The sequence below is a fragment of the Vulpes vulpes genome, chromosome 11 (assembly GCF_048418805.1).
Source record: "Vulpes vulpes isolate BD-2025 chromosome 11, VulVul3, whole genome shotgun sequence".
In the NCBI taxonomy this organism is placed as follows: domain Eukaryota; kingdom Metazoa; phylum Chordata; class Mammalia; order Carnivora; family Canidae; genus Vulpes; species Vulpes vulpes.
The window spans coordinates 13,483,400-13,508,501 of record NC_132790.1 but is presented as its reverse complement, the minus strand read 5'-3'; the positions used below and the strand labels follow the sequence as shown (position 1 = coordinate 13,508,501).

General features: G+C 47.4%; 1 protein-coding gene across 26 annotated transcripts in view; it reads left to right on the top strand.

Annotated features, from left to right (window-relative positions):
* The window catches only part of BMAL1 (basic helix-loop-helix ARNT like 1), a 101,157-nt gene that overhangs the window by 10,262 nt on the left and 65,793 nt on the right, over positions 1-25,102 (top strand). For 15 of the 26 annotated variants that reach the window (XM_072725625.1, XM_072725612.1, XM_072725619.1 and 12 more), the window contains exon 2: positions 21,401-21,473. The exons of 4 other annotated variants lie outside the window; for them this stretch is intronic. The gene's annotated coding sequence lies outside the window, so the exon portion shown is untranslated. Of the gene's footprint in view, positions 1-15,249; positions 15,364-17,172; positions 17,277-21,400; positions 21,474-25,102 lie in introns of all 26 variants that reach the window. 7 more of the 26 variants (XM_072725621.1, XM_072725628.1, XM_072725626.1 and 4 more) reach the window with 3 other exon arrangements.

The window sequence follows — 25,102 nt, the reverse complement described above, 5'->3', positions numbered from 1 at the left end:
TAGCACAATTAAAAGCACAGAAGTACGAATGACCAACCTCTATTCAGGAACAGAGACTTGCCTAGAATGGAGGGTTCTCCAACAGTGGTGAGAATTTAAGTTTGGAAGATCAGTCAATGCCTAAACATGAAGCACATCATTTCGGATGATAGTAATTACTAGTATATAGAGAGTTCTTATGATGTCCTTAGCATTTCACACGTATTATCTGATTTAATGCCTGTAAAACCCCATTAAATGGTACTATTATTAGCATCATTTTAGAGATGAGGAACTTGAAGCACATAGGGGTCCAGTGACCCCCCTAAGGTCAATTTAGCTAAGAAGCTGAGGATGTAAGCTTAAAAACCAGGCCATGGAAGCTCTTGACCATTGGACCCTGCTATCTCTCAGTGTCCTCCACATGCAGGATTTGGATTTGGTTGGGGTGTTAGAGTCATGAGCTGGAAGTGGACAAGGCTCTGTTTAGCCTACTCCTTCATTTTGTAGGTTGAGAAACCCTGTGAGGCTAAGTGGCAAGTCAAAGTTTACCTAGTGAGGTAGAGACTGGTAAGCAGTGGAGGGAGAACCACTAAAGTTGATTTTACTGTGGTTATGATTACGATTTCAGTGATGTGAAATAATTATCCTTAAAGCTATGTGTTTCAGTTGTATCAGAGCAAAGAGGGGACTAGCTGCAGTAGAGACCTGTTAGGAGGCTGCTAGCTGAATCCAGACAGAGAGTTAGAGGGAGCCGGAGCTGGGAATTGTCAATTATGTTAATTGACATGGCTGTTTTCCGTCACCCTTTAGATTTCTAGAGTGCAGCGAACATCTGCCTGTGTGTCTTTCAAGTATGTGGAATCTGCAGTGTACTGTGACCGAGATGCCTCAGTTAATGAATTCTCCAGAAGCAAAGCACCATTATGAATGTTTAAAAACAAATACCCACATTTTCTGGAAAGAGCACGAGATGAGGAACCAGATAACTTGCATTCTAGACTGCTTCTGCTACTTAAGCACCAGGTAGCCTAAGTCAAATGACATAAACGTCTCAAACTGTGGCTGGTTCCTTATCTGTGGAACAGTCGTAACAATTCTTGTCCAACCCCTTAGAGTGTGGGTCTGATGCTGGAATGAGATAAGGAAAGAATAAGGGTTTTGAAAGCTATAAAGTTGCTCCCTGGTTAAAGGGAGCCCTAGTTGAGGTTTTCAGAGTGAAGGAGTGCTTGTGTTGCAGGGATAGCCTGGAGGGCATGGGAGGAAGTTTCCCCTGCCTCTAGGGCATGTTTAGGGATGTGGCGCTGTCCACCAGATGGGTGCTGACGGGCCTCACTTTGCTGAGTAGGGCCATATTTTAAAGGTGATGCTATATTTCACTCTTAGAGATGGGAAACCACAGCCTGGGCATGGCTGGAAAGGTTAGGCAGAGATACTCAAGTTAATCTGTTCTCCTCTGCACACACCTCTCAGGATAGTGATGGGTCTGTGAACCTGAAAAACAAGTGTCAGGATCTAGCCAGCTGGCCAGTGGGGTACGCTGGGATGTTTCACCTCTTCTGGGGCATGAGGCAGAAATCCAGAAGGACCTCAATTAGCCTAGGGGCTAAAGGGTGAGCCAGCGCGCCGTCCAGGTAATATCTGCTTCTAAAGCCGGTAGCAAAGTTTTGATTGGAGATGTGCCAAATCTTAATTTTTGTTAGTTTTGCAAGGTTTGTATATTATTATTATTAATACCTAACCTTTGAGCATTTGCCATCTGCCAAGAACTGTGCAAAGTGCTTCTGTGTCTTTACCCATTTAATACAGTAGCCCTGTGGGGTGGATACTGTTAGTCTCACTTTCTGCTTAGGGAGACTGAGACCCAGAGATGCTTCAGATAACATACAGGGACAGAAAAGCTGTGATTCAAACCCAGGACTCCAGAGCCTACACTCTCAACACTACCATCTTCTTTCTACCTTTTCCTGGCACCCCACATGCTCCCTACCCTGGTTTTGAGGTTTCTGACATCACAGTGGATCTTTAGAAGGCATTTTTGGTTGATAAATGACATGTCACAAAGTGACCTCAGCTCACTGCAGCTCTCTCTTCTTCATAGTCCATGGCTGACCTCGAGCAGCTCTCACCAGCTGCTGACAGCCCACGAGCAAATGGATGCTAACACTGAATGCAGCAGATTGACCAACTCTTGCTGCCTAATGCATGTGGGAATTTTAAGGCAATAAGAAGACAGTGCAAGGGATTGCTCTGGGTCAGTTTTTCAAAAAGTGGCCACCTACCTTGTAGTCTGCTCAGTGTTCATCATGATTCTTGTCAAAATCTCCCCACAAAAGTCTTTGCAAATGTCATGGTTGTGATAATACTGCTTACCTCTGTGTGTGTGATTTGCAAAGTAGTTTTTACATGTGTTCTCCTGTTAGTCTTCACCACGGCCCCATGAGGAGAGGTTTTTGTAAAGACTCATTTTTCAGGCTGTGACATATCTGGAGAGTTTAAGCTACTGCCCTGGATCCCAAAGCTAGTCATCAGTGGCACAGCCAGGACTTACACACTGCTTTCCTGACTTTAACTTTTACTCTGTTCCCAAGATTCTCTTTGCTTTCTCTATTAAAGATCTTGTTAGGGCAGCCCGGGTGGCTCAGTGGCTTAGCGCCACCTTCAGTCCCTGGTGTGGTCCTGGAGACCCGGGATCGAGTCCTGTGTCAGGCTCCCTGCATGGAGCCTGCTTCTCCCTCTGCCTGTGTCTTTGCCTCTCTCTCTCTCTCTCTCTCTCTCTCATGAATAAATAAATAAAATTTAAAAAAAAGATCTTGTTAAATAACCTGATTTACTGTATTCAAAAATCAGCAGGAATTATTAAATTGAAGTATTTTGTACTATAGTTAGTGAATCAGAATAAATAAAAGATCATGTAGTTGGTTGTTGTGTTGGGTTTAATTGATTTGCACCTGCTTTGTATGGCATAGAATACACATATATCTTTTGTGGTATATTTTTGGACCAACAGCCCTTCTAGCTTTAAAAGCCCAAAGGCTTTAGAGCACCTGGCTGGCTCAGTTGCTTAAGCATCTGCCTTTGTTTCATGTCATGGTCTCAGAGTCTGGGGATCAGCCCCAAGTCGGGCTCTCTGCTCAGTGAGGAGTCTGCTTCTCCCTCCCTCTCCCTCTGCTCCCCCTGCCATTCATGCACTGCACATGCGTGCTCACTCTCCTTCTCTCTCTCTCTCAAATAAATTAAATTAAAAAAAAAGTCCAAAAGCTTTAGGAGATGATTAAACATGAAATTTATGTCATGTCTTTTAAAAGTTGACCATCAAGTTCTTGGTTAGGAACACAGGCTCCTGCTATCACGTTGTTTCCATGGGGAAATTAGCCTTGGCTCACATCATTTTAGCTCTTGGTACCTTTTCCAGGAATGGAGTGAACTGCTGTAGGAGAGAGGACTGGTTGTGCTTGTCACTTAGACCTCTCTACCATCTTGTTATTACAGATAGGGGGCTGATTTGCTTCTCTGGGCTCTCTCAGTTTTTCCTGTGGTCTGTACATAAATCATCTTTGAGGTCCTGGTAGTTTTATTTTTTAGAAGTTTTCCCCAAAATAAACCTGGATGGAACACTTTTTTTTTATAAAAGTGTTTTGAATCTCCTCTTTAAAGTATTTAGTTGGCAGTGAGGGGCTTTACTTGGAGAATGTAGAACTGCTGTCGCTCAAACCTTTTTAGTTGGGACACTGCAAGTTCCTGTATTAAAGAGATCCACAGACACAATGGCTGAAACTAGTCCATAGTAGGTAGTGGTTCAGGCCTTCAGTCTTCATCATGTGGCTTCCACTTGGTGGTTGAAGGGGGAAGCTTCTATTTTTACCATCTCCTGGGGGAAAAGAAGTGGGGACACATGTAGTCATTTTAAGGACAAGACCTGGCAGTAGCACATTCTTTTACCCTAGGGGCCAGAACTTAGTTATATGGCTTCATCTAACTGCAAAGGAGGCTGAAAAATATCTTTAGGTGGGAGATCATGAGTCCAATAAAATCTATTTTTAAGAGTGGAGAGGAGATTGAACATTGGGAGAAGCTTCCAGTGTGTTGCATCGTGGTACCAATGGGAAAGATTCAATAGAGTTTTGAAGCTCTCTTGAGAGCCAGGAAGATGCCTAAGTCTGGGGTCAGAATCTAGGCAGGGACACAGAAATCAGGGCATATACAGCTGTGTGGAAGCCAAGGTGACTCATGGCTCAGAAACTAGGCAGCCAGGTTAGAACCAAGGTGCCGGAGGGACTATGAATAATCCCAAAGACTTCAGTTGCCTATTAGAGGAAATTCATTGGTGTGAGTGATACAGTAAAAAGAGCACTGAGCTAGGAGTCAGAAGACCTAGGTTTGAGTCCAACCCCTCTGCCTTATCACACGGGTCAAAATACTTTGAAGAATGTTTACTTTATTGTCTGCAATATGGGAATAACGGTGATGGCCTTTCCTGTCTCCCAGGCTGTGAGAGTAATGGAAGGGAAGATGCTCTGGAAACTGCAGCTCTATGGAAACTGGCAGAATGTCTGTGTTGCTCCCCTGTGTCCCCAGCACCTGGTATAAGGGCTGGCATGGACATTCATACTTGTTGAATGAAGTGTAAAATGTGAGAGATAGGAAAGAAAATGCATTGTGCATAGATCTTAATCCTGGATGGTCTTTTCTGCTAGGCAAAGCGGTTCTTCTGCTCTCTACTGGCCAAAGTGTTGGGCCTACGTGAACACCTAGGTACTCCACTGGGACATGGGCAGACATCAGGGCAGCTCCCAACCAGGTAGCTCAGGACACACAGTACATCTTCGGCAAGGCCGTTTGCTTATTCAGTGGAGTAAGCATACTCCATTTGATATAACAAAACCCAAGCTAGGACTTCCAGTTGGATGTCATGGTCCATGATTGTGAGCTAATCATTTTTAAATGCTCTGGTCTACCTGCAGATTAGAAGATGAAGCCTTCCCAAGGTTTGCTTCAAAATAGTAAGATGTAGGTATAAAATTCCCTTGTTGATTTGAAAAAAAGTAATTATGTGGCTTGTTCAAAACCATAAATGTCTACTGAAAATACAGTAGAGGTAAGAGATAAGATAAGCTTGTGATTTCTATCCTTTGGGAGTTTCTGTGCTGGCTGGAGTGATTTTATTTTATTTTTTCTCTTGCTGGAGAAATAGGGGCTCAGTGGATAATCAAAAAAAATTTTAACTTTGATTCATTTTGTTATTTAATTTGTTTATTCACTAAGGGTGACCTTCTTTCTGAGAACGCAGTGGAGTATTTTTAAATGGACTTTAGTGGAAAAAGGCAGGAACTGAACTTAAATTCACAGTATGGTCCTGACTCTGTTAAAGGCTCGAGCGTAGAAGGAGGGAAAAAAAAGACCAGAATGTTAGCAGTGGTTCTCATGTTGTTGAACTTGAGGTGATTTTTATTCTCATCTCCCTCTCTGTGGTTTTCTGTTTTTCAAAGGTGGGGATGCATTACTCTTATAATCACAAACAGCTAGTTGAAAATGAGTCTCATAAATTAATACTCCCCAGCCAAATCAAGAATTTTTCTCTTTGCCAACCTGGCCTGGGCTGTGCGCTCTCATGTTCGCTCAGAGCTCGCCAGGTTATTTTCTGACAAGTTAAGGAATTTGTTAGAAGGAGGATGTTTCCCTTGTGGAAATCAACACAGAAAGCAATTGTTTGGTAATATGTCAGGGAAGATGTCCTGAGGAGCTCTGCGCCTGGAATGTGACCAGCCTGTATTACGGTCACTTGTGGAAATGAACTTTGCAATGTTCCCCTTCACCCTGGGACTATTTCACTTCATCATATACTCTTGGGTTCCTTGGGGACCCCCGACTCCACCATCCTGGGACTGCATGACCATGTCCTTTGTTCTCTCAGGCCCTGCCTTTTCCAATGTCCTCTCTGCATGCTCCCCTCCGTCTGTTTGTGACTGCAGATTTGGTCGTGGCTTCTTTCCACCACCACGTCTATAGCCTGAAGAAAACTAGTCGGTGTCCTCTTCCCTGTCACAGCTGTCCTGGATGGTCTTTTCTGCTAGGCAAAGCAGTCTTTGCCCTGGTCTTTGCTGTGCTTAGCACAGCCTGAGCTGTGCTCCTGGGACAGAATGAAGAAGAGGGGTCAGGACTGTAGGGAAAGGGTGGGGATCCTGAGCTGGCTGCACAACCTTGGAGAAGTCCCTGGGCCATCCACCTGGCAGGGCATGCTCTGGCACAGCTTCTGCAGACGACTGCCTGGTGTTTGAAGCCGTGCATTGATCTGTTGAAGTCCTGTGTTGTGGCAGTCACTGTTCTAGATGGCTGTCAGGGGGCCTAGTGATGAGCAAGGCACACCTGCTCTCTGCTGTCATGGAGCTTTCATTCTCGTTCAGAGAGAAATGGTTCACCGGGAAATAAATGAAGCTCATCACAGATTGTAAGAACGGCATCAGAGATGGTTACATGTGCCCTTTTGTAGTGGAGCGGGAGGGCCGGGGTTCGGGATGATTCCAAGGCCTGGCTCCTTCTATGCCGGGGTGCTTTCTGGTGGGGAAGGGAGAGATCGGGGAGGTCTCTCAGTAAAGCTGAGCTGCTGCTTGCATTCAGCCTGTCTGGGCCCGGTCTGGGCCTGCAGACCCATGGAGGGAGCTAAAGCTGAGGCATGAGCTCGGGACTGGCCCTCTTGGTCACATCCTTCTTTCTTTCTTTCTTTTCTTTTTTTTTTTTTTTAAAGATTTCATTTATTTATTCTTAAGAGACACACACACACACACAGAGAGAGAGAGAGAGAGAGGCAGAGACCCAGGCAGAGAGAGAAGCAGGCTCCATGCAGGGAGCCCGACGCAGGACTCGTTCCCGGGACCCCAGGATCTCGCCCTGGGCCGAAGGCAGCGCTAAACCACTGAGCCACCTGGGCTGCCCTCATCCTTCTTTTCTGAAGAGTGATGAGTCAATTCGCCCAGAGAAGATCCCATCTGTGCCTGTTGCAGCCACGTCCAAGGCCGACCTGGTGTTTTCTCCCTCGTTTATAACTTCTAATGAGGACCAGCCTCTCCTGGTGCTGGTCCTCCTGGACGCTGGAGCGTCCCTCCAGCAGGATATTGGACTGTTCCTTTTAGGGCTCGGGTTTTCTGTTTTGTTGTTGTTGTTGTTTTAGTTTTAATGAGCTCCTCTCTGCTGCCCCCTCCTCAACCACCCCCAGACCTCTTCCTGGTGGCTCAGAGTCCAGCCTCGTAAGTAGTGAGGCCATTTTACTGGGCCATTGCCTTTTCTGAAACTCTTGATCACCAACACCCCACAGGGCCTTTGGGCATCACTGTCTGCTTGGCCTTCGACTCCCCAGAAGAGCTGGACTTTGGGTAGTTGTGAGTGATTTTCCTGAGCTCCCTTGTTGAGTCTTCTTTTCCATTATACTTCTCTGTCAGATTGGCCATTTGGCCTGCTCCATCTTTCTGAAAAACCAGGACGAGCAGGACCCTCACTCCTATGGAGACTCCGCACCCTTCCTCCTACAGACCTTTAGTGACTGTGTTTTCTGACCTCTCTCCTCCCATCATCCTAGTCAAAGAACAAAGCCTTTGAAGCTTGCCTCACACTGGCTTGATGCAGGATGTGTAACTTCCAGGCCTGGGACTCACTTGGCTTCCAGAGCTCCCCTCACTGCTCTCCCACCCATGAGCTGTGATGTTTAACCAGAGACGAAGTCATTCACGCTGTGATCGTTTAACATTCCTACCAGGGCTGACAGGAAGGCTCTTTGTTACTAAATTAATTGTCTCGGGTGGTGGTGGTGAGGGGAGCTTGTTACTATTCTCATCCTTTTGGTGTTGTCACCATTCTTTTAAAAATATATCTGCATATTCGCGCGCGTGCGTGCCTGTGTGTGTGTGTGTGTGTGTGTGTTTACGTAGTTCTACATTTAGCAAAGGGCTTTGGAATGAGGGTGGCCCTCACAGGGCCTGGATTTAGACCCTGGGAGTGGTCACGATCCTTTGAGCAATATATCCTTTTGTCCCAACTATCAACCAGCTGAACTTTGTAAAGTTTTCTTTCGACCTTCATTTCACCTTCATTTCGTAGTTTTCCCCAGTTTCTGGGGTAGCTTTGGGGTTCACTGTTTGCAGATCCAGAGAAGAATGCAGTCATTTGGATCCACCCTTTAAAGACACAGACTCAGTGAGGAGAGCCTTCCGTGACTTGCCTAACGCCTGTGGCTCTGAGGCCTCTGGCATCTCTTACACATCGTCCTCACCTAGAATGTCGTTGGGAGCCTTGAGGCCTCAGGGCCAGGACCCCTGTTCAGAGTGTGCCTGTTACTGTCGTTACGGCCTGGGCCGTCTGCAGGCCTCCTTTACTTGGCCGTAGCGTGGTGGAGTGTGTCCAGTTTGCTTTGGAATAAGCAATTGCATTTAAAACAAGTTTAATCCAAAAGTTGCCTCTTAGGTGGTCTGAATGGCTACCCTTCTCTCCCTGTGCGTTTCAACCGGCTCGTACAGCGGCCTGGCTTCGTCTGCCTGGCCACTCCTGGCTGGCGGGCCCCCCTGCACCCTTCAGCATGGCTCTGCCTCCCTCTGCGAGGGAGGGCAACGGGAAGGCATGCTTCTCCCTGGCCTGAAGCAGGACCAGGCTGCACGAGGCTGCCGCTGCTGGGATGAGGGAGCCAGCTCTTCATTCAGCGTTAATCAAGGGTCTCCTGTGCGTCTGGTATGAAGGGAAGCCACTGGAGCATTGAAAGTAAGAAAATAACACGAGATTTATGTGGTTTAAAGGCTCTCCTGGCTGCCTGGGGGCTGAAATGGGAAGGGTAAGCATGGGGCCGGGGGAAGGGTTCAGAGGCAGTTGTTCTGGTCCAGGCAGCCAGGCTGGCTTGGCATCTGCGTGAGCAGACAGGGCACAGACTTCACGGGCTGCCCTTGCCATTTGCCCTCAGGCCCCGGATCCCCTGCACCACGAGCCTGCCCTTCCGTAAGCGTGCCAGGCCCTGCTGAGCTCCTGCTCCGTGGCTGGTGGTGTTCACGCCACCTGGAAGGTTCTCTTCCCCGGCTTCCCAGTCCTGCTGGTTCTGCCACTGTTACACTCAGTGAAACAAGGCAGTGACCTTGGCTAAGTCACCAAATCTCTCTTGAGCCTCAGTTTCTTCATCTCTGAAAGAGTGATCGTAGAACCACCTCTACGGATTGGGAGGGAAACACAGTATGCACTCGAGTGTGATCCCTGCAGGCCTCTGCGTTCCTTGGTGTCCTGCTTCCGACCTTGCCTCGCTCTGTACGTTCTCTGCCCAGCGACCCCGTGAGGAGGGGGTCCAACCAAGTCGTGCTCTGGCCCAGAGCCCTCTCGACAGTAGCTTCCTGTCTCAGTCAAAGCAAAAACCAAATCCTCAACAAGGCTCCCCGGTGCTTCTCTGACCCGGTCGCCCACCCTAGGGTCTGGTGGGTAACCAAACAGGCTGAGTTGTGCGGAGCTCACTGTGGTGCGTGCGGGTGGTGCCCCTCCTGAGTTATGCAGTGCACAACTCATGTGGCCGGACACACTGATCCCTCCTGGCCCTCTCTTATTCCACTCCAGCCACATCAGAGACCTTGCTGTTCTGCAGACACGCCAGGCCTGTTTCGGGCTCAGGCTGTTTCCTCCGCTGGCTCGCTCTGCCTTGAGAGTTCTTTCCCCAGATATCCGTGTGTTGTGATCACTCACCTTCTTCAGGTCTTTTCTCAAATGTCACCCTGTTTAACATTGTACCATTCAGCCCACTGCCTCCCAGATGTTTCCCTCTTTCCCCTTTGATTTACTTTTCCTCTTGACTCCTATCCTCTAACATAGTCTTAGTCTACATTTTACTTAACTGATTTATTGTCTCTTTTCTCAACAGAAGGTAAGCTGTGAGAGCAGAGACTAGTGCTTATTTCATTCACGGCTATACCTCAGTGCCTTTAAACAGTGCCTGGAAGTAGCAGGGTCTCACTAAGGAATGAGTGAATGAGTTTGCACTAAGGCAAGTGAAGGCTGTGGTGTAGTGCTTACCACGTCGGAAGCACCCAGCGAGTGCTGGCTGCTAGTGTTTTCATGGTTGGTGTCGATATCCTTTAGGGACCAGCCCACCTCTGGGTTGAATTGCATCATGGCCACTGCTGCTACCCGCTGCCCTTCCCTCTGTGCCCTCTCTGTCTGTGGCATTTGTCCCGCTGCGTTAGTGGGACTTGTTTCTCTCTTTTCTCTGTATGAGCCCAAAGTCCTGTCGGGCAAAGATGGGCTTGTTCAGATTTGTATCCTATGGACCCTGCACCCACGGGGTGGTATGTAGTAGGCGCTCAGGAAGTGTCTACTGCCAGCAGACATGTGACAGGTGGAAAGGACTCTGTAGTCCCTTTCTGGGGTCCTGGTTCCAGCATCACTGCCTCATGATTGCACCCTCCTCCCAAGGGGCATCGAGAGAGTCTAACAACCACTCAGTGATGAAATCTTTCATAGTGTGTTTAGAACAAATTTGGGGGAGAAGAGGGCCTCTTGTGCGTAGTCCTTTGAATGACGATGTCTGGGTGACTTGCTAGTTCTACATGTGAGAGTCTGGCCTTTTGGCTGTTCTGGCCCTAGGGAGACAGTGTGATTCAGTTTACACTCACTCCTTCAATGGGGACAATGTGAGCAATACCAGTGTGTTTGGAAGAGGCAAGGGAGAAGCAGAGAAAGCTTGAGCTGATCCTTAGGGAATTTGGGGTGGAGAGGAGAGCATGGCTTCTGGAGGGGATATAAGGAACAGGAGAGTAGCTCCTGCCCAGTCCAGGGAGAAGGGTAGGTGCTTTGGGAGGCATGAGTAGGTAGGTGATTTGGGCCGTAGGAGGGAGGATCTTCAATGCCAGGGCAATGAGTTTGGCCTCTTGTATTTGGCAGGAAGAGTCCAGAGTAGGGATTCTGATGGGATAAGTATAAGAACCAAGGGGTTCAGGGGGAGGTGGGGAGGAGCTTTGGAGTCATTTGTCTTCTATGCAGAGATAGTTGCCTTGTGAGGCCCACAGGTGGCATACCAGTGCCAGAGGCCATGCCGTTAGCGATCAGCATTGGCACCCACAGGGCAGCAGAACTTCAGCTGATAAAACAAAGTGCAGGGGCCTGAGGACTTAGAAGTAGGGCTTCAGCATGGACAATGTGCAGGAGCAGGCTGTTTCTCCTTGATTGGGACTGCTAGTGTCCCGGGGTCACTGGGATTTTCCTGCCCTGCTCTGGTTGGACTCACTAAATCATAAGCCACTGTTTCTCTGGAATCAGCCAGATTTCTACACTTCGTGCCAGGCCAATCAGCCTGACTCATCAGTCAGTTTGTGTACTGGGGTGCTCTTCAGTAGAGCTGTAGACCCAGAGACCGGTAAATGCAGATTCCAGTGTGAGCACAGCTCATCACTCTCTGCGGGGCCTTTGTCAAGATGCTCATTGTCTTGGGGGTTTGCTTTCTTTATCTGCCAGGTTAGTACCACGCCAAATCCCTGGGTTACAGGCTCAAGTTTCTTAAATCCCTCCCGACTTGGGTCAAGATTAGCCCTAGAGGCCTGGGTGGGGCCGAACCTGCAAGCGGCAGTCCTGGTGGCCAAACTGTGGACCAAGCTTCCCGTCATCTAGGGGTTTGAAAATTTTCTTACTCAGGGAATGATTCATTGTGCAAAACTCGGGAGGGTTCTCTTCCCATTCCCCTTGCCTGCTTTGGGATGGAATTCCTGAAATGACCTTGGCTTCATGGAGTCTTTTCCATTTCCCGTTCTGCTCTCCTAAACATGGTCCCTCCCCTGTGCCCAGGAGCCTCATTCTCAGATGGCTCCTACCTTTCTCTTTGGCCTTGTTGCATGAGATTTCCTCTTAGCTCTCTTCTACCTTCCTTTGCATCTGACTTCAATCTCTGGGCCCCATCTGCCCAGCTGGGGCACCTTGATGGCGTGACCATATATGCCTGCATGTTTGCACTCCCTTTTCTCTTTAAGATTGTATCCTCAGGCCGTTCCGTGCGGCTCCCTAGTTTTTATCATGCCCATTTAAGATGGCTGCATAATATTCTTTCAAGGCAGTGCCTTCAAGAAGCCTTGAGTTTGTTATGGGGCATTTAGGTTGCTTTTAATTTTTGTTCTTTCAGCTAATGCTACATTAGCCATCTTTGCGTTTTCCAGAATCATTTTATTAGGTTGGCATTTATCTAGCTAATGGCAATGGCCCAAGATCAAACAGAGAATCAGGATTTCTTTTTTTCAAGAAAAATGGTGTGAGGATATATTTAAAATTTACTTTGAATGCTAGGAATGTTTTTGTTGTATTTTCCGTGAACGAAGAAGCGGGGTAACAGCAACGTGAAATGAGACATAAATGAACGGCTGCATATTTACAAGTAATAAATGACTTATTTGTTCCTAAGTGTGGAGGTGAGCCAGTACATTTTCTTTCTTTTTTTTTTTTTTCAGTACATTTTCTTAAGGACTAATTTATCTGCTCAAATTGAGGAATTCTATATCCCTATAGCTTTGATGCTTTGATTAAAACAGTAGAATAAAATAAACAGTGATCTCTTCTTAACAATGTTCATAAGAAATGCCCTAAAACAAGAAAAAGTAAATGGGATTTTTGAAAAACAAAAAAACGGGTCTCCTTAAGCCAGAATGAGCCTGTCAGGAAGTGCTCTTAGCAGTGGAAGCAGGTTGCAAACTTGCTGAAAGGGTTTGGCTTTTTGTTTGGCCGCAAGGAAACAACCAGAATGAAACCGACAAAGCAGCGTCACTGACTTGGTTCCCAGCGCTCTTTTTAGCCTGGAATCCGTGTGGCTTCGGGGTGGTGAGGAAGGCTTCCTGTGCCCCGCTGCTCTGTTGTTGCCATTTCAGTCTCCGGTTGATGATTACGTGGACCGTTTCAACCTCATCCAGCAAATGTCAGCTGAGTCTTTGCAGTGCATAAGGTTGCCCGGAATAAAAATTGGGGAAGGGGGCACCTGGGTGACTCAGCCGTTGAGCATCTACCTTTGGCTCAGGGTGTGATCCCAGGGTCCTGGGATCGAGTACCGCCCACATTGGGTTCCCCGCAGGGAGCCTGCTTCTTCTCCCTCTGCCTGTGTCTCTGCCTCTCTGTGTGTCACTCATGAATAAATAAAAAATAAAATCTCCAAAAAAAAAAAAAAATGGAGGGAAGAGAAAACCCAAGGCACCCTGTTTCTGAGGAGCTCATGAACTGGGAGTGGGAAGGATAAGACATGTCTAAAACTGATGATCCTTCAAGGGTGACTAAGAAGAGGGTCCTGGGGTGGGCAGCCCCATCCTGTTAGCAAAGGGGAGAATTCCATGTCCTGGGGAGGGGAGGGGGGATGGGGGGTGGTCAGGAAGGGTGTTATGCAGCCCTTCAAGGACTGGCTGAGTTGGGGACTGGACATTCCCGGCAAAGCTAAAAGGCTGACAGAGGAGATGGACATGGGGATATGTTTGGGGTTTGGCTGAAGCTGTGGTGTTTTTGGGTGTGTATCAGATGCCAGGCATGGTTCTAAGCACTTCCTATATATTAACTCATGTAATCTCTACAGTGGCCCAAGTGAGGTACTATCACTGCTTCTGTTTTACAGATGAAGAAATAGACATGAAGTAGTTTATTGGCTGCCCAAGATCGTACTGCTGGAGAGCCAAGATGAGGCCCAGTTGATTTGGCTCCAGAACCTCTGCTTCTAACCACAAAGCTGTCTTGCCTCTGATAGAGGGGAAGAACGGACCTTAGAACCAGAGGCTTGGAGTGCCAGGGATTAGGGGTACACAGGTAGAAGAGGGGCCAGAGTGGAGATAGAGGGACTGCAGGGGTAGGGGATGGGGGAGTTTGCTGAGAACTAAGAGGGGCCACAGGAAGAAAGAGCCTCAAGGAAGGGGTTTGTCAACAAGGCCCAGCACTGCAGAGTTCCAGGAGGTGAGCTGTAAGAGCAGGTCTGAGCCACAGAGACAGCCGGGAGGGCCTCTGGAGAGGGCAGCCATGCTGCAGACTGCGAGGTGCTATTCATTCCGGATGATTCTGTGTTTTGAAGATGGTGAAGAAGGCACAGGCATTAGGTATCATTGTCTGTGTCCTCGTGTCAGTAGAAAGAGGTGAGCATGAGAGAGGGGCAGGTGAGAGCTAGCACTGCTAATTTGGCAAACCTAGGGGCTTTTCTGCAGCCTAATGATTTTTGAAAGCTGTTGGCAATGCTGAGGCCCAAGTGTGACTCCCTTATCTGAATGCTGTAGCAATCGCTGTTTTTCCTGCAAAATTGGGCCCGTGTGGGCCCTGTGTGTGGTTTATTTGAGTTCCATTTTTATAGCCTTATTACCTTGTCCCCATGATGCAAGAGGCCTCTCTTTTCTTGAGCTTTGCTGTGAAAATTGTTTCTTAAAAGGCACAAAGTGATCTCTCATCATTTGGGTGGTGTTCTTTCCATAGTAGCACTTTTCTGCAGACTCTGCACACACTTTTCATCACCCCTGACACCAGTTGTCATGTTTTTCTGATCGTTGGCAATTTACTGAGAACTTTTAGGCAGCTCTTAAATCTCACTACCTAGGTGTTTGTCACGATTTCTCCCAGAAGAGTTTGTGCACGTACATATCCTTTCAACTCCTACCAATGGCCTTGCCAGGGCCTGACACCCAGTCCTGTCCTCTGGCCTTGAGTTGATAACAACAGCAATTAGCATTTATGGAACTGAGCTGTTACCAGGCCTTGTACTAAGGGATTCTCAATTATTCCCAGTCTCTGCAAATAAAATATTATTACTTCTCCCATTTTACAGATGAAGAAAATGAGTATTAAAGAGATAGAGTAGCTTGCCCTGGGTCACACACCTAATAAATGGCAGAGTTGGGCCTCACCCAATCTTGGAGCCTCAGGTACTTCTTTCATACATTCATTTATTCATTCATTCAGCAACAAGTGATTGTCTACAACATGGCAAGCACTGTTCTAGACTCAGGGGATACAGCAAAGGAAACAAACAAAGAAAAAAGTAAGAATATCCTGCCTTCAGCTCACATTTAAAATTGGAGAGATGGAGAAAGAAATAGTAAATAAACTGTACATTATCCAATATGATAATAAAGACTATGGTGAAAAATAAAATGAAGAGGTTGGCTAAGATGCATTGGGAGAATTTTACAGTAGCAAAAGAAGGTCTCATTCGGAAGGAGACCAAACTGTTAGGTTAAGTAGCGATCAAAGCCCCAAATCTCAGTATATCAACCCAAGGAAACTTTATTTTTTAGTTTACAATAAAATTTTATTTCTTAGGAAGATTCCAGTGTGGCTGCTCCTTCCTTGTGGTTATAGAGGGACCCACCCTCCTTATATCCTATGACTCTGCCTTCTTCAAGGTGCTCAGATTGCTTCCCATAAAGCTGGAAGGTGAGTGAGAGAGAGGGTCTTGTGGGCAGTCTGGAAGAAGCCAGCATCTCACCCATCTCACCCGTTGACCAGAACTCAGTCCTGTGCTTGCTCCTAAGTGCAAGGGAAGCTGTTGGGAACTATGGCCTAGCCGTGTGCCCCCAAGAAAAAGGAAATGGGTTCTTGTGAACTTGTAGCAGAGTGTCTGCCATAGTGAGTGAAGTAGTGAGTCATGTGTCTAACTGGGGGAGGAGCATTAGGGAATGGGAACAGCAGGGTAAAAGGTGGCCACGGTGGCTGGAGTATGAGGAGGAGAGTGGCCAAGAGTCAGGGCAGGGAAGCCACGGGGGCCTGGCCATTGGCATCATCAGGACGTGGCTGCACTGGGGGTGACAAGGCAGCCCAGGAACATTGCAGAGTCTTGAAAGAGGACTGATGTGATTTGAGTTACATCTTGAAAAGATCACTCTGGCTAATGTGTTGAAAATTGATTGTGGGAAGGGCAGTTCGAGTCTGGCGGGCTGGTCCAGATGAGTGGCGGGAGTAGCCAGCTCCTGAGTGGTGGTTGGGAAATGGTAAGAAGGGTAAGAAGTGGCTGGATTTGAGATCTGTCCTGGACGTGGAGCAACAGGTCTGTTGTGGGCTTGGTTGAGGGTTGTGGGACAAAGAGAGGAGTCAGGCTTCTTCTGAGCTTTTGGCTTTCGCCTAATGACTGTTAATCTCACTCTCCCTGCCCCCCAACCCCACCCCAGAGAGGTAAGAAGAGGGGAAAGGTTTTGGGAAAAGAATACCTGAATGTTCTCTGGGCCCTGACCCATTTTAAGGTTTATTTATTTTCGAGAGAGAGTGTGTGTATACAGGCAGGGGGGAGGGACAGAAGGAGAGGAAGGGAGAGAATCTCCACCAGAGTCCTCACTGAACACAGAGCCCCATGTGGGGCTCCTCCATCCCATCACCCTGAGGTCACGACCTAAGCTGAATCCAAGAGTTGGCCGCTTAACAGACTGAGCCCCCCAGGTGCCCCAAATCACATTCTAACTGAGCTTTCAGACAGAGGGACGGCACTTGTGGTCCTCCCAGCACAGAACCTGGATGAGACAACATAAGCAGTGGTTCCACGTCACCATTTGGAGTCTTTGGCCCAAGCCTTGGGGCCACTTTGGCCTGATGTGGAAGGGCCTGATGTTCCCCCTGGGTGGCTGAGAGATGCCTATAGAAGCCAGTTCCAATCCCTGCTGCCTGCAATGTAAGAGCATATGTGTGTTTGGGAGTGAGAATGGAAACAGCTTCTCTGGTCCTTCCTTGGCAATCATGACCTGCCAAGGCAGAAACTAGAACTTTTTAATAGGCAGTGATTGCAGTGGGAGCGTAAAGGGGGAGAAAATCTATCTTAAACAGAGCAGAGTGTGAGTCATGGCAACAGATGTTGCATGCCTACTAGGTGCTGGGCACCGGCTAGGGATTTTGTTTTCACTGGAGAGCAAAACAGTACTGTTCCTTATTTCTCTTTGTTGTCCTTTGTGCTGCCCAGGACCTCTAGTACCGTGCTGAATATGATTGGTCAGAGTGGACATCATTGTCTGTTCCTAGTCTAGGGGAGAAGGCAGTCTTCTACCTTCAAGTGGATTGTTCACTGTAGGGATTTTTGTAGATGCCATGTGCACTTTGCTGGTATGGGTGGAGGTGAAATAGGGCTTTCTCTGTTGTTTGGCGATAATAGAGGGCTTACCATCTAAAAGTTTTCTGCCTTGCTAGAGGGCACAAGCTTTTGTTCAGGCTTTTTTAAAGTGTGTGTGTGTGCGTGCACATGTGTACCTTTTATACTTCTAGGTTGCTGGCTTCTTCAATTCCAAGTCTGGGAAAGATGAAGTAAAGAAAGGAAAAAGAAAGAAAATGCTGGGAACTCACCATGGTGTCATTCCTCAAGTCCTGAGGTCTGCCTTCTTCACTCTGCCCTTTCAGACATTTCTTATGTTTGCTTTATACATAGTGTCCAGGAGTCTTACTTGCACTCCATCTTCTTGGAAGTGGAAGTGGTTGGGAGCAGCTAGAGAGTATAGATTGGGGCCAGTTTGTGGGGGCCCTTAAAATCCCAGGGATTTGATTCAGTAGGTGGCTGGGGGGCTTGATGGTGGTGTGGAGGAATGGGATGGGGGAAGTGGCAGAGACACGGGAGGCTGTTGTCCAGGCCCAGGTCATAGATAACCCGGTCCTGTGCTGTGATGGTAGACATGGTGTGGAGAGGAAGAAGAGGAGAGTCCACATGGCAACAAGGAAGTGCAAGGAGACTAGGTTGAGTGTGAGGCTTCTAGCTTGGACAACCAGCTAAGATTGGGAAGGCCTTGAGGTGTCCAAGTGCAATAGAGCGGGCATATTCCAGGCATTTTAGAGCACTTCTGGAAGACTGGACTAATGGTGCTGCCCTTCAGGGAAGGCTCCATAGAGCTCAAAATCTGGCTGCTATGTAAAATCCAAAGAAAATGTATTCTGGGCAGAAGAAGCAGTGTGGGGAAAAGGCACAGGTATGAGTAATGCCGTGATGGGCCTGTCAAGACCCCCACTAGTTGATGCATAAGTGGGTAGTTATTGGTTCTATAACTAGGCAGGATGCTGTAGGAGTTCAAAAAAGGAAGAGGTTCTGGAATGGGAGCTGGTGTCACTAGGGGTCCATCTAGCTGCCTGTCTTCTGTTTTTGTATGTTGGCATCAGTGTTTCCTCCTGCAGACAGACCACCCTCCTCCTGGGGGCACCACTGCTGACAGCCCCAGTTTAGCAGTTGCGGTGACATGGCTACATCTGTTTTTCAGTTCTAGAGAAAGTCTCTGACTTGCTTAGGTTGGGTGTTGTGGTTATCCTTGGGGCCAATCACTGTTGCCAGGGAGTGGAATGCTCTAATCTGGGCTGGATCATTTGCCCACCCTTATTGGGGGTATTCTTGATCTTTTTAAGAAGGTGGAAGAAAAGTGTCTGTGGAAGATAAAAAAAAAAAAGAATATTCATCATGGCCTACTATAATATGTTTTGAAGAATTTATAGTACAGCAATGTAGGAACTCTTTGGAGAATTTTAAGCAGGGGACTTGATCAAATTTAGGTTTTATTAAAATCATTTCAGACACTGTGTCTGGGGGTTGTGGTTGGAAATAAGTAAGTGACTAGAGGTGGAGAGACTAGTTAGGAGGTTGTCGCTGGAGCTCCAAGGAGAGTGGATGAGACCTGAACTATTTTTTTTTTTTTTAAGATTTATCCATTTATTCATGACACACACACACACACACACACACACACACACACACAGAGAGAGGCAGAGACACAGGCAGAGGGAGAAGTAGGCTCCCTGCAGAGAGCCCGATGTGGGACTCAATCCTAGATCCTGGGATCATCCTTGAGCCGAAGGCAGACGCCCAACCGCTGAGCCATCCAGGCATCCCAGCTGAGCTAATTAAAAGCCTTAGTTGTTTCATTTTGGACCTCATCTCCAGCCACAGCCCTGGTAAAGAGGATGAGTGGCATAAAGTCTAGAGACAATCAGGCAACCAGGGCTTGATGACCAGCTGGAGGATGCAGGAAGAAGAGGGGCTTAAGGAGGATCACCCCCCACCCCAACACCGCCACCAAGGGGGTAATAACTATCCCCTGAAAGGCTAGGTTTATCTTTGGAAACTAGTTATTAAGTGGTGGCAGACTTGACATATCTTATTTGCTTCTTGAGAAATGTGAGTGTTGTTGGTTTTTTGTGGTTTCTTAACTGGAAAAGGAAGCTGATTGATTGTATTTTTCTTCCTTTAAAATGTTTCCTTTCTTTACGAACTCAGCTAATAGGAGCTGCAGCCAGGACTGCTAGTTGAGAGATGGATGGTAGGAGGACCTTGACCTGAAGAGTTCTCCTCCCCACAAGCCTGCCCCTGGGCCTGCAGGTCTACTTTAGAAACATTCATCCCTTTGGTATTGCCCTTGCTATGAAGGCTTTTCAGGATTTTAAGCAAAGAAATGACCTGTTCTGACTTATGTTGTGACCAATTCCCTCCTGAACCAGGACTAGACCATGGATGGAGGGAGGAGTGACACCAGGAGCCAAAGCCGGCATACCTGTTAGGAGGCCATTGCAATTATCTATGTTGGCAATGGTGGAGGGAGTGAGAATTGGTCATATTTTGAAGCACAAACCAATGTTGCAAGGATTGGACTATGGAGTAAGAGAGAGGAGATGAGAATGACTCTAAACTTTTGGGCCTGGGTGACTGGAAGAGCATTGTCTTAAGCTGAGATGAGGACGGCTTGGAGGAGCAGGCCTGGGAGAAGGCCAGGGCTCCTCATTGGATATGTTCAGTTTGACACATTGAACGTGACTTACGCAGAGCTCCTGTCTACTTGGCATCTTACTTGAAGCAGGCAGTTGGATATATTCTACTAGCCTTTGAGTTGAGAGGAGAGTTCCAGGCTTGGAGAGAAATCTGAGCATCCTCAGCATACAAATGACATATGAATCCCAGATACTAGGTGAAACCACCGGGGTGGGAGGCAAGGGTGACTGAGGGTATACAGAGAAGAGATGAGAACAAGGCCTGAGCCCTGGGGCCCTCTGACATTAAGAGGTGGGGAGATAAGGAAAAACCAGCAAAGGGAAAGAAGAGCTAATGAAGTGGGTGGAAAACCAAGAGTGCTAACCTAGAAGCCAAGTGAAAAAGAGTCCTCCAACAAGAGGGAATGGTGTATGAGTATCAAAGACTGTGAGACAAGGTCCGAGACTTGCTCATTGGATCTGGCAACATGGAGGACAGACCAATGGCAGGCTTTTAGACCCAAGCTTAATCTTTCAAATAAGTCAGTTTCCTCCACTGAAGAATACAGTTATGCCAAACAGATCATTTAAGATTGAAATAACTCAAGGAAGATGAAGACCGTGCAGTGGGAGTCTAGTGGAAGGGGGACAGCACTTCTGGCTTTTGTGGGGAAGGTTGAGGTCACATTCATTCATGTCTTTATTCATCATTTATGCATTTCACAAAAACTTACTGGGTTTCAGAGACTTGTGGCGGGGAAGGGAGAGAGTGGAGTTCATTGTTTCATGGGTATAGAGTTTCAGTTTCGTGGAAAAGAGTTCTGGAGATGAATGGTGGTGACGGTTACACAACAACATGAATGTACGTAATACTACTGAGCTGTGTACCTGAAAATGGTTACGATTATAAATTTTATGTCATGTGCATTTTACCATCAGAGGAGAAAAAAAACTTAATGGCCCCATCATGAACTTGATCTGGGATACAATGTTGGAAATGGATGGCATTTCAATAGGAAATAAGAGGAGAAGGGGAAAAACACATCCAGCTGGAGGGAATGCAGAAAGGGAGGGGACCTGCTATTAGCTGTGTTTGTCTGGGTTGTGAGGTCAGTGGGGGAGGCCATGTGAGTTGAGGCTGTGGACTCGGACTGAGCCGGTTGGTGCAGGCCTGGCAGCCTGCTCACGGAGTTGGGCTTGCTTTTTAGATTCTGGGAGCCTCTGAAGGCTCTCTGCCCAGGGGAGTGCCATTCCAAAGGTGTGCATTTGCAGATTAATCTCATTAATCCTTCCTGTTAAACCATTGCTTATTAAAAGCAGTGGGATTGAGGCATGTATTTGTCTAGGGAAAATTGTGGCCTAGCAGAATTTTCAACATGTGTTAAGGAACTAAGTTATTTTTCTACCCATTTTACCAATATTTCTTGAGGACTGCCTAAATACAGTGTTCTTGGAATAAGAAAAGGGGTAACTTTAATAGGTCTCTTCTCTTGAAAAGCCTATACTCTAGCGACCCCCCCCCCCATTCCTAAATAAGAAATTATGCTCCCATGTGTAATGTGTTACCATAAATGTCTCACCAGAGTTCCATGGGAACTGAGAGGAGGAGGTGCCTGGCTTGCCGGGATTTGAAAGATGAGCAGGATTTTCTAGGCAAAGTAATAGCAATGGGCATCCTGAGAGGATGGTAAATCAAAACTTACTGGGGGTTGTAAATGTAAAGACCATGTGTAAGTATTCTGTCTTAAGGCTAAACTCTTATTTCGTTGGCTTTTAGGTGGTGCTGGTTAGAGTACACACTTTCGGATCCAAAGTTAAGTTTTCAAATGTGGAATCCTAGGCCTTCACTGGTAAGTTTGTTTGATGCCTTCTTACCAAATTTTGCTATTGAGGATCAGTATTTGGAATGAACGGCAAGGAAGTTATCACTGGCACGGCTCTGTGGAGGTTACGAAGCCTAGACTCTAGAGAAGCCTGTAGTATAGGTGGAAAGGACCCACGAGAGAAGTAAAACTTCACTGTTTCTGTGAAAGATGCAGAGAGGGAGGCCGGAAGAGAGATATCCAGGGGCGGAGGGGATGGACACAGCTGGCCTCATGGAGGGCTGGGGCTTTGACTGTGTTTTGAAGGAAAAATCCAGAGAGGAGTGAAATAAGCTTCTTGGACTTGAGAAGTTGGGTGTAAGATAGAAAGTGGGCTCAGCAGCAGACGCACAGGAGCAAGAGCGTCATCCAGAGGAGTCATGGGCAAGAACTTTGGCAGGATATGATTATTTTAGACCAGGGTCAGCAAACTTTTCCTGTAAAGGGTCAGGTGGTAAATATTTTTGGCTTCATAGGCCATGTGGTCTCTGTCATAGCTACTCAGCTCTGCTGTTGTAGCGTGAAAGCAGCCACAGATAATCCATGAATGAATGGGTGTGGCTGGATCCCAGAAAAGCTTTATTTACAAGAACAGGTGGTAGATAGGATTTGGTCTGTAGGCTCCAGTTTGCAGACTCCTTCTCTAGCCCCTGAATGCCAGGCTAAGGCACTTGGACTTTGTCCTGGAGGCAATGGCAAGCCATTGAGGTTATTTTGGGCAAAGAAGTGAAATGGCAAAAATGATATGCTAAGACCTTTCATCTGATAGCTAGACAGGAGGCATGAGGCCTGTTCCAAGGAGCCCCAATGCACGTGTGACATTGTGTGGTTAACAGTGGTTAATATGGGAGCAAAGAGAAGAGACATTGCAAAGGGGGAACCATAAGATTTATAGTCTTTTTAGACTTTAAAGACAGGAGCCAAAGAAAATGAAAGTTTGATAGTTCTCAGTGGTACCATCAACAAATGTGGAGACTGGAGACAGAGAGGGGCTAATGCTTGATGCATCTGGTTTTACACTAAATTTGGGATGACCGTGGGTCAACCACAAGAAATGTCCAGGAGACAATTGGAAATGCAGGGCTGAAGCCTGGACTGAGAAGGTTTGGTCCCAGAGATGCCGAAGGGAAGCCACAGGATGAAATAAGTTCTCCCCAGGATGAACAGAGAGCTGCGTCTTGGGGAGTGTGCATAGCTCTGGGTGGAAGATGAAGGGAAGAGAACCCGAGGTGGAGGAGGGGAGAGTCCCATGAAGGGAAGAGAAGGAGACAGCAGAGACTATGGATAAGGGACTTGAAGGAAGGCCGCTGAATTGGCGACCAGTTGGTCATAGGAACGTGATGCCACAAGAGGAGGATAAGGATGAGGGCTCCAGGCCGCACAGGGATGGACATAAATGAGGGATCAGGAATCAGAAACATTAGTGAAATGGACCACTCAGAGAAAGTTTGGGTGGTAGAAGAAGGGAGATACACATGCAATTTGGACATTTGCATGTCACAGTTACCTTTTCTTTGGCTTTGAGGCAGGCACGGCATGCTACGACCAGTTCTCATTTCCTTCTCCAGAGCCAAGCTTTGTTTGGGGGTTTGTGTGTACATTGGGCTTGTGATTGTGTTCTTATGTTCCTTTTAAGGTGTGGTGCTCCTGGCTCTGCCACAACTTGTACCACGGAATCCAGCCCATGTCTGGACTCTTGCCATAAGACAAGATGTGATTTGTTGGGGAAATGGTTGCATTTGCCTAAATTGAGGGAGAAAAGAAGGTAGAGACCAAGAAACTGAAATGAGGCTTCTTACTGCTGAGTCTTCCCACATATGGGACTTCGAGATAATTCCTCAGGTCATCCAACCAGATGTCAATTTGTGCTCTGAGTATTTTGAGTATACATTCTTCAGTCTGAATTCTGCGTTGTTTTTGGCTTGATTTGTGTGAATATAGCTGTTTGAGATCTGCTCATAAAAGCAACAGGTATAACTGGTTAGGGCCACCATTTATTGAACCCTCACTATGTACCAGGCACGGTGCTGGGTGCTCTATAGGTGTCATTTTATGTCATCTCTGCAACAACCTCCAGCACGGGGAATTAGTATTCCCACTTCAGCAGTGAGGAAATCCTATCATAAAGAGGTTGAGTAACCTGCCCAAGGTCATAAGTGATTGGAACCTAGATCTGACCCCTGATTGATACTGCTCCCTGTTTTCTCTCACCTAAGTCTGGGATATCTCCTCCAACACATGTAGAAGGACTAGAGACAGATTGAGCTGTACAGGTTAAATATTCAGAGCCTCTAGCGGGTGTTTCTACTTTTTATGAGTCTGTTGAAAGGGTGGAGGAAGCGTGGGATCTCTCTGGAAGAAACAAGACCAAACCTCAAATACTTTAACTGTTTTCCCCAGGTAAAATTTTCCATTAGTTGGAGAAGGTGACAGTCTTGGGTTTGGAAAGGAAATAGCACTGGAAGTCATGACCGTCAGATCCCAGTCCTAGCACAATGGCAATTATCGTCTACTTTTTGTTGAAATATTTGGTATTTCTCTCTGCTTACCTCCAACTTTAAGCTCCAAGAGCAGGGTCCTATTTTGTCTTGTTTACCACCAGTCCCTCGGCTTCTAGCATGATCTTACCATGGAGGATGTACTCAGTAAATATTCGTTGTTTCTAATGAGCTAGAAAGGTGCTTCACCTCTGTGTGCCAGGTGCTGCTCTTGACACTGTGACTGTGGAGCTGACACAGGACAAATTCGCTGTCCTCATGAGGAAATTTCAGTAGGGGAGATAATAAATATGTGAGATGTATAATGTAAGGTCAGGCAGGCATGATAATGCTCTGAAGAAAAATAAAGTGAGGGAGGGGGGTGGAGGGTGATGGGGCCAGTAGTTTAATTAGGGTCATGGGGAAAGCCCCACCAAGGAATGAAGCCAGATGAAAGGGGTTGTTGGGGGCGAAGTCATACTAATTCTCTTTGGGGGCTCCACACACGTGAGCTGCACTGTCGACACTTCTTCATTCTTTTGCTGGGCCACGGTTGCTAATAGCTAACTAAAGGCTCCCAGCAGTGCGGACGTCCTCTCCGGGTCCCGTGTCTGTGGCCCGCGGAGTGCTCCCTTCCCCTCCCTGGTAGGTACGCAGTCTCTTTACTCGGCCTGCCTCTCCTGGTTCTCCTCCAGCCTCAGAGACCTCGCCTCCGCAGCCTGCTTTGCCACTTCTCTTTCCTTTGTCCTTACCCCGAGTACGCCTTTCCTTGGTCCCTTCTCATCCCCGCAAGGACTGTGCTTGGGTGAGCCCCTGCACTGCCCGCCTCCTCCCGGCAGTCACCCAGAACTGCAGAGCCGGCCTAGGACCTGCTCCCAGGTGCGTCTGTCTCCCCATGTCTCCTGCCTTGCCTGCCCCTGCAGCCTTCTGAACAAGGCGTCCCTGGCTCTGTCCTTTCCCTCACCTGTCATGTTCTGTCGGTCACAGCGTCCTACTGAAGAGGACATCTTCTGATTTGTCCACTCCCTTCTCTTCCTTCCCCACTCCTTCCCTTAGGACTCATCATTTGGATTTCTTTCAACAGCCTCCTAATTGGTCTTCCTGTGTCCATTTTTGTCCTGCCTCATTCCACCCCCACAC